The sequence below is a fragment of the Physeter macrocephalus genome, chromosome 15 (assembly GCF_002837175.3).
Source record: "Physeter macrocephalus isolate SW-GA chromosome 15, ASM283717v5, whole genome shotgun sequence".
In the NCBI taxonomy this organism is placed as follows: Eukaryota; Metazoa; Chordata; class Mammalia; order Artiodactyla; family Physeteridae; genus Physeter; species Physeter macrocephalus.
The window spans coordinates 42,362,689-42,372,373 of NC_041228.1; positions in this window are offsets into that span (position 1 = coordinate 42,362,689).

Genomic DNA, 9,685 nt, shown 5'->3' on the forward strand with positions numbered 1-9,685 from the left:
TATACCTATCTTATTGTCTGTTCTTAAGAGGAGTGCAGGCATTCTTGGAAACTGTGTCATAAAGCAGAATGCTACAAAATAGAATCTGTTTTCTCCCAAGGAAAATTATTATAGCAGAGTAGCATCCTGACTGAGAACTCAGCATTGCATAAACCATAAATACAACCAACACATATTGTGAAACCAAAGATACATATAAATTTACATAACCACTTAAAACTGTAACATTATTCTTGAGTTCTTTAAAACAGACATAAATGTAATATACACAGAATTTTATAAAAGACTCCAGTATGCTATAAAGTGAATAGCTGTAAAAACAACTAGTGTAACCAATTTAACATGAAATATGTTAGTTATAAGAAAAAATAAACAATTAATAATATTGTGTTTGCCTTCTTAGCACTTAAATATAGTTTTCTGGAACAGTAAGTATAAGCCTTAAAGGGGTTATTCAAGAAAGTTTGAGCTAATGCCTTCTTTTTTCTATTAAATGTCCCTGAATTAAGCAATGCTGCTGGCAGTCAGTCAATTAATCAAAAGTTTCTTAAGGAACATAGTTGATACTCACTACTTGCTTGCTATTCTTGTTGAGGGTGAAGATGATGTCTTGTCAGAAAACCATGAATAGCATATTTAGAAGAAAGAAGCAGAGAGGAAGGTATGAGAGGAGGATTCTCCACTGTGTCATTGAGTTGAGTGGGCTGCAAGTGGTTATTTGCACTCTTAGGAGGTAGGACATTGTATCAAGTGAAATTCCTACTATGGTTTAATTAGTTTGGGCTGACTGGGAAGTAGTTGTTTCCCGGTGTTTTAAAAGTCAGGATTGCATTATATTGCATGTGATGGACACCTGTCTACACACGGGCTTATAGTTCCCAGTAACAAGAAGTGCCAGCAGCCCTGGGCTGACCTAACTGCTCGAGGCAGTCATCAAAGACCCAGTCTTCTGTACTCTCCTGCTCTGCAGCCTCATGCTTGAGCTCAAGATGTCTTTGGCACCTCCAGGCATAATGACCACACTCCAGGCAGGAAGAGGGAAAGGGCAAAAGTATGTTAGTTCAGTTTATCCCTTTTTATCAGAAAATCAATAGCTTCTCAGAAGTACTAATGAACTTCTATCAGTCTCTCATAGGCCACCATGAAACATGGCCACCTACACCATGGAAGTTGAGCATATTCCATCCCAAATGAAACCAGTGTTCCATAGTGAAGAAGGAGGGGAGGATGGATATTCCATAGACAGCTAGCAATGTTCTTCCACAGGTTGATTTATTTGGGATAGGAATTCAGGGCTTTGTGGTGGCGTACTCCATATTACAGGCTGTGTTCAAATGTCAGGGCCATTAACATCTTTCACATACATTGTCTGAGTTTAAACTGATGTGCTGCTTATAAACCTGCCCACCTGCCCTCTCAAGATTATTATTTACCATTTTAAAATATATAAAACTAAATATTAGGTTAAATGACATGTCCAAGGACAAGTGGGCTCAGTACAAACATTAATTATCTTCATCTGGCATTTTACATGGAGAAAGTTGTCAGTTGTGGATCTCGTACTTAGAGATAGAAGAGGCCTTAGAGATTACTGGGACTACAAATGATGGAACAGAAGCCCAGACAGCAAAACTGGCTTAGCCAAGGTCTAGTTACCAATAGAGACAGAACTAAACCCAAACATTTTGACTTCAGTCTCGCATACTTTCCAAGATCTGCCTGATAAATATTCATCTAACCTTTGAACTCCTTTCTTTTGTGAGGAAGAAGAAATGAGTTTCAGAGCTTTCATTTGATCTCCATCCATTTCAGACTCTCCTAAACCACTTCTTATTTATAGAGCCCCTCAAGACAACCCTAATAACAAGGCTTGTTACTTTGCCGACTTAGACACATACATCATGGGATAAATTCTATTTCCCAAAATGGTAGGACTATATAAATAACAGCCTTGCATGGTCCAGTTAGTCTCTGACCCTTGAGCTTATTCTGTGTGCAAGAATAAGTGTTCTTTTGTATTTTATTTCTCAAGGCTCACCATCCAAGGGGCCAAATAGACACCCTCCTTTGATGTGGTGATTTTGTCTGGGAAGGTTTAGAATTAATTTTTATTGCAGTATAGTTGATTTGCAATGTTGTGTTAGTTTCTGCTGTACAGAACAGTGAATCAGATATACATATACCCACTCTTTTTTAGGTTCTATTCCCATATAGGTTGTTACAGAGTATTGAGCAGAGTTCCCTGTGCTACACAGTAGGTTCTTATTAGTTATCTGTTTTATATATAGTAGTGTGAGTATGTCAATCCCAGTCCCCCAATTTATCCCACCCCCTCCTGGGAAGGCTTTGTGTGCACGCCCAAGTGGCAGACTGGGAAAGGACCATGGAATCCACATGGTCCATACTTTTCCCAAGGAAAGTAACCCCTCTCTGCATCTCTACATGTGCCTTTCTAAGGCATGTGTAGGAAGACCTGAATGACGAGGAACCACTATTATTTAGGTGGCTCTAAATTATCTGAAAGTTCTTCCCTCTCTTGAGCTGAAATCCACTGTTTCATAGCTTCCATTCATTGATTCTAAGACAGTGGTTGGGAGCTATATGGACATTAACTCCATATTCCACAGGACAAATATTTGAAGAAAGCCACCGTGGTCCTGGTTAATCTTTTTCCAGTTCCTTCTGTTATTCTTCCTGGGGCATCTCTAGATCCTTCATCATCCTAATCACCACCCTCCAAATAAAATCCAATTTGTCAAGGCCCCTAAGAACCAAGTACATTTGGAACCAGACACCATGGATGAGTGGCACATAGTAGGGCCATTCCCTCCTTTCTTTTGGATACTCAATTAAAGTGGCCTTACCTTGCATTAAGGAAGTTAACACTTCTCCCAGTGTTGTTCCATCTTGAGGTTCTTGGTCAATCAAAGGTATTTCTCTTTTCCTGGAGCACCGTTGTTTGGCCACATCTTGTCTTCTGGACTGTCATATCTATACTCACCTCAGGTATACACAGAGGCATTCAAATAAGTGAATGTGTCACATCAATTTGTTTTGAGGTTGTCAAAACAGTAATTCAGTCTCAGTGATGTACATTCATTGTACACGTACCTGTTCCAGGCTCTGTGCTAACAACTTTATGTGTATTATCTCCTTTGATCCTTACAATGACCCTCTTGAGACAGTTATCTTCTAGTTTGACAGAGGAAGAACAGACTCAAAGAGGTTGAAGAGTCTGCTTATGATCACATACAAAGGAAACAGAGAAGTGGGGAGTTCAGATCCAGGTCTCTCAGAATTCAAAGCTTTTGCTCTGCGCTACAATTCTATTCTGCCTCTTTACGGTAAGCACACAAAAAACCAAAAAATGGATTAAATGAGGGCTCTTCCTGCAGCTTTATAATAACCAAAGAGAGAGGGAATAATAAGAGAAATGGGTTTGAAGTTCTGGTTTGGTTAGTATCTAGGATAGATACTCTGGTCATAAGATCTCATAACCCTCTACCCTCTGGGGGTTAGAGCTACATTGCTCTCATAAGTTACAGAAGTATTGAAGATGTCAATTTAATGAGTCTCCCTGGCAGCTGGCATTGCTGTGCTCATAATACAAAGCAGCTGAAAAGGATACATGGAATGACACCCAAACGTTTCTTAACATATTGGGAATCAAAGTGCCGTGGAAACACTAACTACAAATATTTATCAAAATATTGGGAATCAAAATGCCATGCAGACAGTGGCTACAATTATTCCCAATGAGAGCTGGCCTGAGAAAAGTTCAACAATGACATAAGGGGAAAAAGAGCTCTATGATTTATTTTAAAACTAGTTTTTAAATGCCCTGGTCTACTAACAGCTGTTTTTTCCTGCTGTGTTAGTTCTGTCCTTCAGCTCCTCACAACAAGAGTGGCTGCAAAAAGAAAACTGCTAACATGAAAACATGATCAGAATAATAGGCGACCCCCAGCAAGGAGCAGACCTTCCCCAGGTAGGACTGGGGCCTTGGCTTTGGCTTTGTGTTCTGAGCTTGGTCTCTCTCTCTCTCTTTTAGGTAACAATCCTTTGAAACTATGTGTAATGATGGCTTTGAGAAAGGCTCCAGAAAATGAGAACTGTCCAGTGGATGGAACCACATTTAGCTAGCTAAAACAAACAAAACTAAATCTTGCTCTGGTTGCTGCAATGGTGAAGTAGACAGAATCCAGAACTTAAGTTTTTTCTTGCTTTGAAACTGTATGCTTGACTCTAAGCAAATCCTCTCTCTACCGTTGGTAAGTTCTGTCAAATGGCCCACCCCGAGCTCCTGTAAATGGAGTTGCTCCTACCTCAGGGCCTTTGCACATGTTCCTTCTCTCTGGAAATCTTCACCCTCATTCCCACCCCATCATCCTGGCTGACTTCTGCTCATCCTTTAGGTCTCCGCTACCCTCCCACAACAGGCCTTACAAGGTTACCCAAACTATTTTAGGTTTTATGTTCTTTTACCCTGTACATTTTCTTTTAATTGCTTGTGGTAAGCAGAATAATGCCCCCCTCCAAAGATAGTCACGTCCTAATCCCCAGAATCTGTGAATACATTACCTTACATGGTAAAAAGGACTCTGAAGATATGATTAAGTTAATGACCTTAAGATGGTGATTATCTGGTGGGCCCAATAATCACAGGAGTCCTTATGAGTAAAAGAGGGAGGCAGGAGGTTCAGAGGCTGAGAGGGATTTGAAGATGCTACGGCTGCTGGCCTTGAAGAAAGAGGAAGGAGCCAAGAGCCAAGGAATCCAGGTGGCATTCTAGAAGCTGGAAAAGGCCTCGAATCCTTAGGACCTAGCCCAGTACCTGGTATGTATAAGCACGGGATAAATATTTGAAAATTGATTATGCTCCAGAGGAGCAAGCAGTAATGGCATCACGAGATCTCCCCCAGTCTTCGTGATAATAGACAATAACTCTGACCAGAATACCCCTCCATTCATTCATTCATTTTCATTCCTTCACACATTTGCTTTTTTTTAAAATTTATTTTTGGCTGTGTTTGGTCTTCGTTGCTGCAAGCAGGTTTTCTCTAGTTGTGGTGAGCAGGGGCTACTCTTCATTGTAGGGTGCAGGCTTCTCATTGCGGTGGCTTCTCTTGTTGTGGAGCACGGGCTCTAGGCGCGCGGGCTTCAGTAGTTCTGGCACACGGGCTCAGTAGTTGTGGCTCATGGGCTCTAGAGCACAGGCTCAGTAGTAGTGGCGCACGGGCTTAGTTGCTCTGCGGGCATGTGGGTTCTTCCTGGACCAGGGATCGAACCCGTGTCCCCTGCATTGGCAGGCGGATTCTTGCACCACCAGGGAAGTCCCTGCTATTATTTTCGAGGTGCAATGCCAGACAATTGGGATAAGAGAGTAATCAAAACAGACCTGATCTTTCCCTTAATGATGAGTCTAAGTGGTGCCACTTGCTACCCAGGAGCTTCCTTTTCTGTCACACAATTGTGCCCAGGTATCCAAAGTGATTGATTGTGCGGTGGGGGGGGAATACAAATCTTTGGTGAAAAATCTTGTTTATATTTGCTATGTCATTTAAACATGGATTTGTAACTGGAAGATGTATATGAGAAGGTTGTTTGTAAGCTCATAGTTATAGGATGTAGTTTTAGTAAGCAGCAGGTCACTATATACAAATCCCATCATTCTCTCCCCAAGGAAAAGAAACAGGTACAAGTTAAAGATGATCAGACTGGTAGAGACCAGGCCCAGTGACAGGCTTGACCATGGCTCTCTCAGGTCAAGACTGTGTGTGATTATTTTCTTCTGATTCCATCAAGTAAATGAATAAATATGAGATATAAACTAGAAAACTAATGGCATCATAGTATTAAAAAGTACAAATATTTGTTTTTTTTTTTTTTTTTTTTTTTTGCGGTACGCGGGCCTCTCACTGCTGTGGCCTCTCCCGTTGCGGAGCAGATCACAAATGTTCAAAACAAAAGGGAATTTTTGCCCATTGAAACCATTCAAGTTGACAGGGAGTTATTCTCATTTTTATTGGTTTAATGACAATAAAATGGTGATTTTTTTACTCTTAAGTCCAATATGCCCAGGATTATTTTATTTTATTTTATTTTATTCTTTTTTTTGCGGTACGCGGGCCTCTCACTGTTGTGGCCTCTCCCGTTGCGGAGCACAGGCTCCGGACGCACAGGCTCAGCGGCCATGGCTCACGGGCCCAGCCGCTCCGCGGCATGTGGGATCTTCCCGGACCAGGGCACGAACCCGTGTCCCCTGCATCGGCAGGCGGATTCTCAACCACTGAGCCACCAGGGAAGCCCCAAAAAGTACAAATATTGCGTAAACAAAAAATAGGGGGGAAACATACACGTGTCATCACACTTATACATGCTGAAAACCTCTCTTGTAATCTTGCTTAATATAGAGGCCTCACTCATGTAAAACAAACTAAGAGAATCTAAGAAAAGAACGTGGGCTGCATGGTTTTGGAAACTATATTGCCTTTTGCTGAAGGTTTAAATTTGCCACATTAAAACATATAACATATAGTATTAACATACAATATAATATGTCACATTTTACATTATGATATATCGTATATCATAGCATATAAGGAAAATATCATACAGAGTCCCATTTGGTGAGATTATACTTATAAAAGAGGCCTTATATACTCTGGATAATGTTTTGTTTTGTTTTTTAAGATTTTAATGTAAATGTGTATTTTATTAAAATGAAGGAAGATTCCATAATCATTAGATTTTTAATGAGCTTTTTTTTCCTCCAGACATGACCTGTTTTGTGATTCTCTCTCTTATATTTCTACTTTTAGCATTCAATTCCCAAACCTGGGTTGAAAAAACCTCAGCATTACATATACGGGGAGGGACAGTAGAAGTGAGGAGTGGTGACAAGGTCAAGGTCCTGAAGTGCGGCGCCAGGGAGCCCTGTCCCCAGGCTCTGCAGCCCAGGGAGCTCAACACCCCGGAAAGCTGGCCAGAGTTCAGCATGCGCTCTACTGCCATCCGCTGTCACTGTTGCTTCAGTCAAACAGGGCAGAAACGTCGAAAACAGGGCAGAAACGTCAAGTCTTAACATCTTTGAGATACCTGGAAAATAGTCCAGTCTAATAAGACAAATTCTCTTGCTTTATATAACATAGTATCAGTCATTTGTTCCACTTCCTTACCAACAGTTGGTATTTTAAGTTTTAAGATATTAGCCATTTTGATGGTTTGGTAGTCGGTGGTATCTCTTGATTTTATTTTGCATTCTCACGATGACTAAGGTTGAGCACTTTTCACATGTGCTGGTTGGTCATTTGCGAACCCGGTTTTGGGTGATGCATACTTCAGTTTTTTGCCCATTTTTCCATTGGATTGTCTGTCTTTTCCTTATTGATTTGATGAGTTCTTTATTCTGGATGGAAAGCTTTGTCAGATATATGTTTATAAATTTTTTTCCTCATATTGAAGTTTGTCTTTTCATTCTTATAATGCTATTTTTTGATGAACAGAGTTCTTAATTTCAACGTAAATTGAAAATTTACATTTACTGTAAATATGCATAATTGTAAATTTAATGTAAATAGTGAAGTCCAACTTACCAATGGTCGGTCTTTTCTGGGTCTTAAGACATCTTGGCCTACACCAGTGTTATGAACATATTTTCCAATGTTATCTTCTAGAAGCTTTATCATTTAAACTTTCACATTTAGATCTACCATCTGCCTAAAATTGATTTTTGGGTGTTACACTGGGGTAAAGATTCATTTTTTTTCCCTTGTGATATTCAATTGAACATTAAGAAACCACCCTTTCCTCACTGCACTGCATGTCACCCTTGTCATAAAATCAAGTGACTGTATACCTGTGGCTCTGTTTCTAGTCTCCCTCCCCCTGGTCATTTGTTTATCCTTGGGCCACAGCCATGTATTTCTTTTGTAATAATAACTACAATAGAAGGAAAGTTACTTTTTAAATCCTACAGATTGCTTTGATTGGGCAGTTTGTCTACTGTTCTAGCATTCCCAGCAATGTGACAGTGTCTTAATACAGGCTCCCAGGGGACTAATCTGGGTCTTTCTTTCATAATTAAATATTCATGGGACTTACTACCACTACTACTACTACTACTACTATTACATAGCTAACATCTACATAGCATTTACTATGTGCCAGGCACTCTTCTAAGCACCGTACACACATTAACTCATTTAACCTTCCCAATAACTCTATGAAATAGGTACTATTATCCCCTTTTACAGATGAGCAAGATACCCCAAATCACCCAGTTACTACGTGGTGGAGCCAGGACTTGAATACAGGCAGTGCGGCTCCAGAGTTTGTGTTCTCAGCCACTATCCTTTACTGCCTTACTGCCTCTCTTATAGGCAATGTATTTTCTTGTGAACCATGACATGCAGCCAGGCGGTCTCCTAGCCCATGGACTATCAATTATACCAGTACCAGAGCAATCTGACTGTGGAAGGTCCCCTCTTGCCCCTCTGTCCATTCACTTACTCTTCGGGGTACTGAGTATTCATTTGTAGGTAGGCTGGGAAACTTAGCTTGGTTAAACTCTCCATACACTGTGGCTTGATGCAAAAGCCTTTAATGATATGGCTCCTGTTTTCCTTTCCAACCATCTCCCTCCAAAACCCCCAAATGTACTGTCCTGTGTTCCTTTATGGGATAGTCAGTCAGGTTTGGCCACAAGAGGAGACACAGTAGAGGCTCAGGAAGACAAAGTTTATTATACTCACAGGTCAGAGCCATGCAGAGCCACATGGGGAAGCACCAGTGTTGGTCAGGAGGCAAAGGGACAGGAGCGAGGGGAGAGCCTAGGCCATGGCCTTTATTAGTTTCTGCATTTCTGCAGGAAAGGCAAGGCAGGGCAGTGTAACAACTTAGGACTGGTTACTTTGAATAATTACAGCAGGCTCTAAGCTATAGGAGTGGTCCCTGGTTGCCTGGTACCTGGTCCTGGGATGACTAAGGCAGAGGAATATTGCTTCCAGGGAGGGTAAGGGCCAGATAGTGCAGGTATGGCTCTGGATTGGTGCATATCACAGGCCTGCTTCTGTCTGGGTCCTTTGCTACCTCTAAGAATTGGCTAGTCTCAGCAGGGCAGTCTCTCCCAGTCAGTAAAAAATTTTAAGATGTTAAAACATCATAATATACAGAATATTTTTTTAAAAAAATATATGTATTCTGTATTCAAACAATCTGTAGCAGCCAATGGCCATGTGCTTCACCTCAGAGTATATATTGTTCCTTGCTTTGATTGCACTTGTCTTGTTTATCTCAAAATCTTAGATCAAATACCACTCTGTCAGGTCAAAGCCCTGATGACCACAGATGCTCAGTTACGAGCTTTCCCCACATCACACCCTAGTGGCCGCAGCACTTTTGAGATTGCTGTAATTATTGGTTAATATACCTGTTTCCTCTACTAATTGTCTTACCCTTCTGAGGGGCTCGGGTGTGGGAATGGGTAGAAATGTTGCTTGAATGAATGTATAAATGAATAAGCAAATGAAATAAACCCTCCCTTCCAGAGACAACATTCCACTCTCTACTCTTTTCTTTTTTTTTTTTTTTTTTTTTTGTGGTATGCGGGCCTCCCTCTGTCGTGGCCTCTCCCGTCGCGGAGCACAGGCTCCGGACGCGCAGGCTCAGCGGCCATGGCTCACGG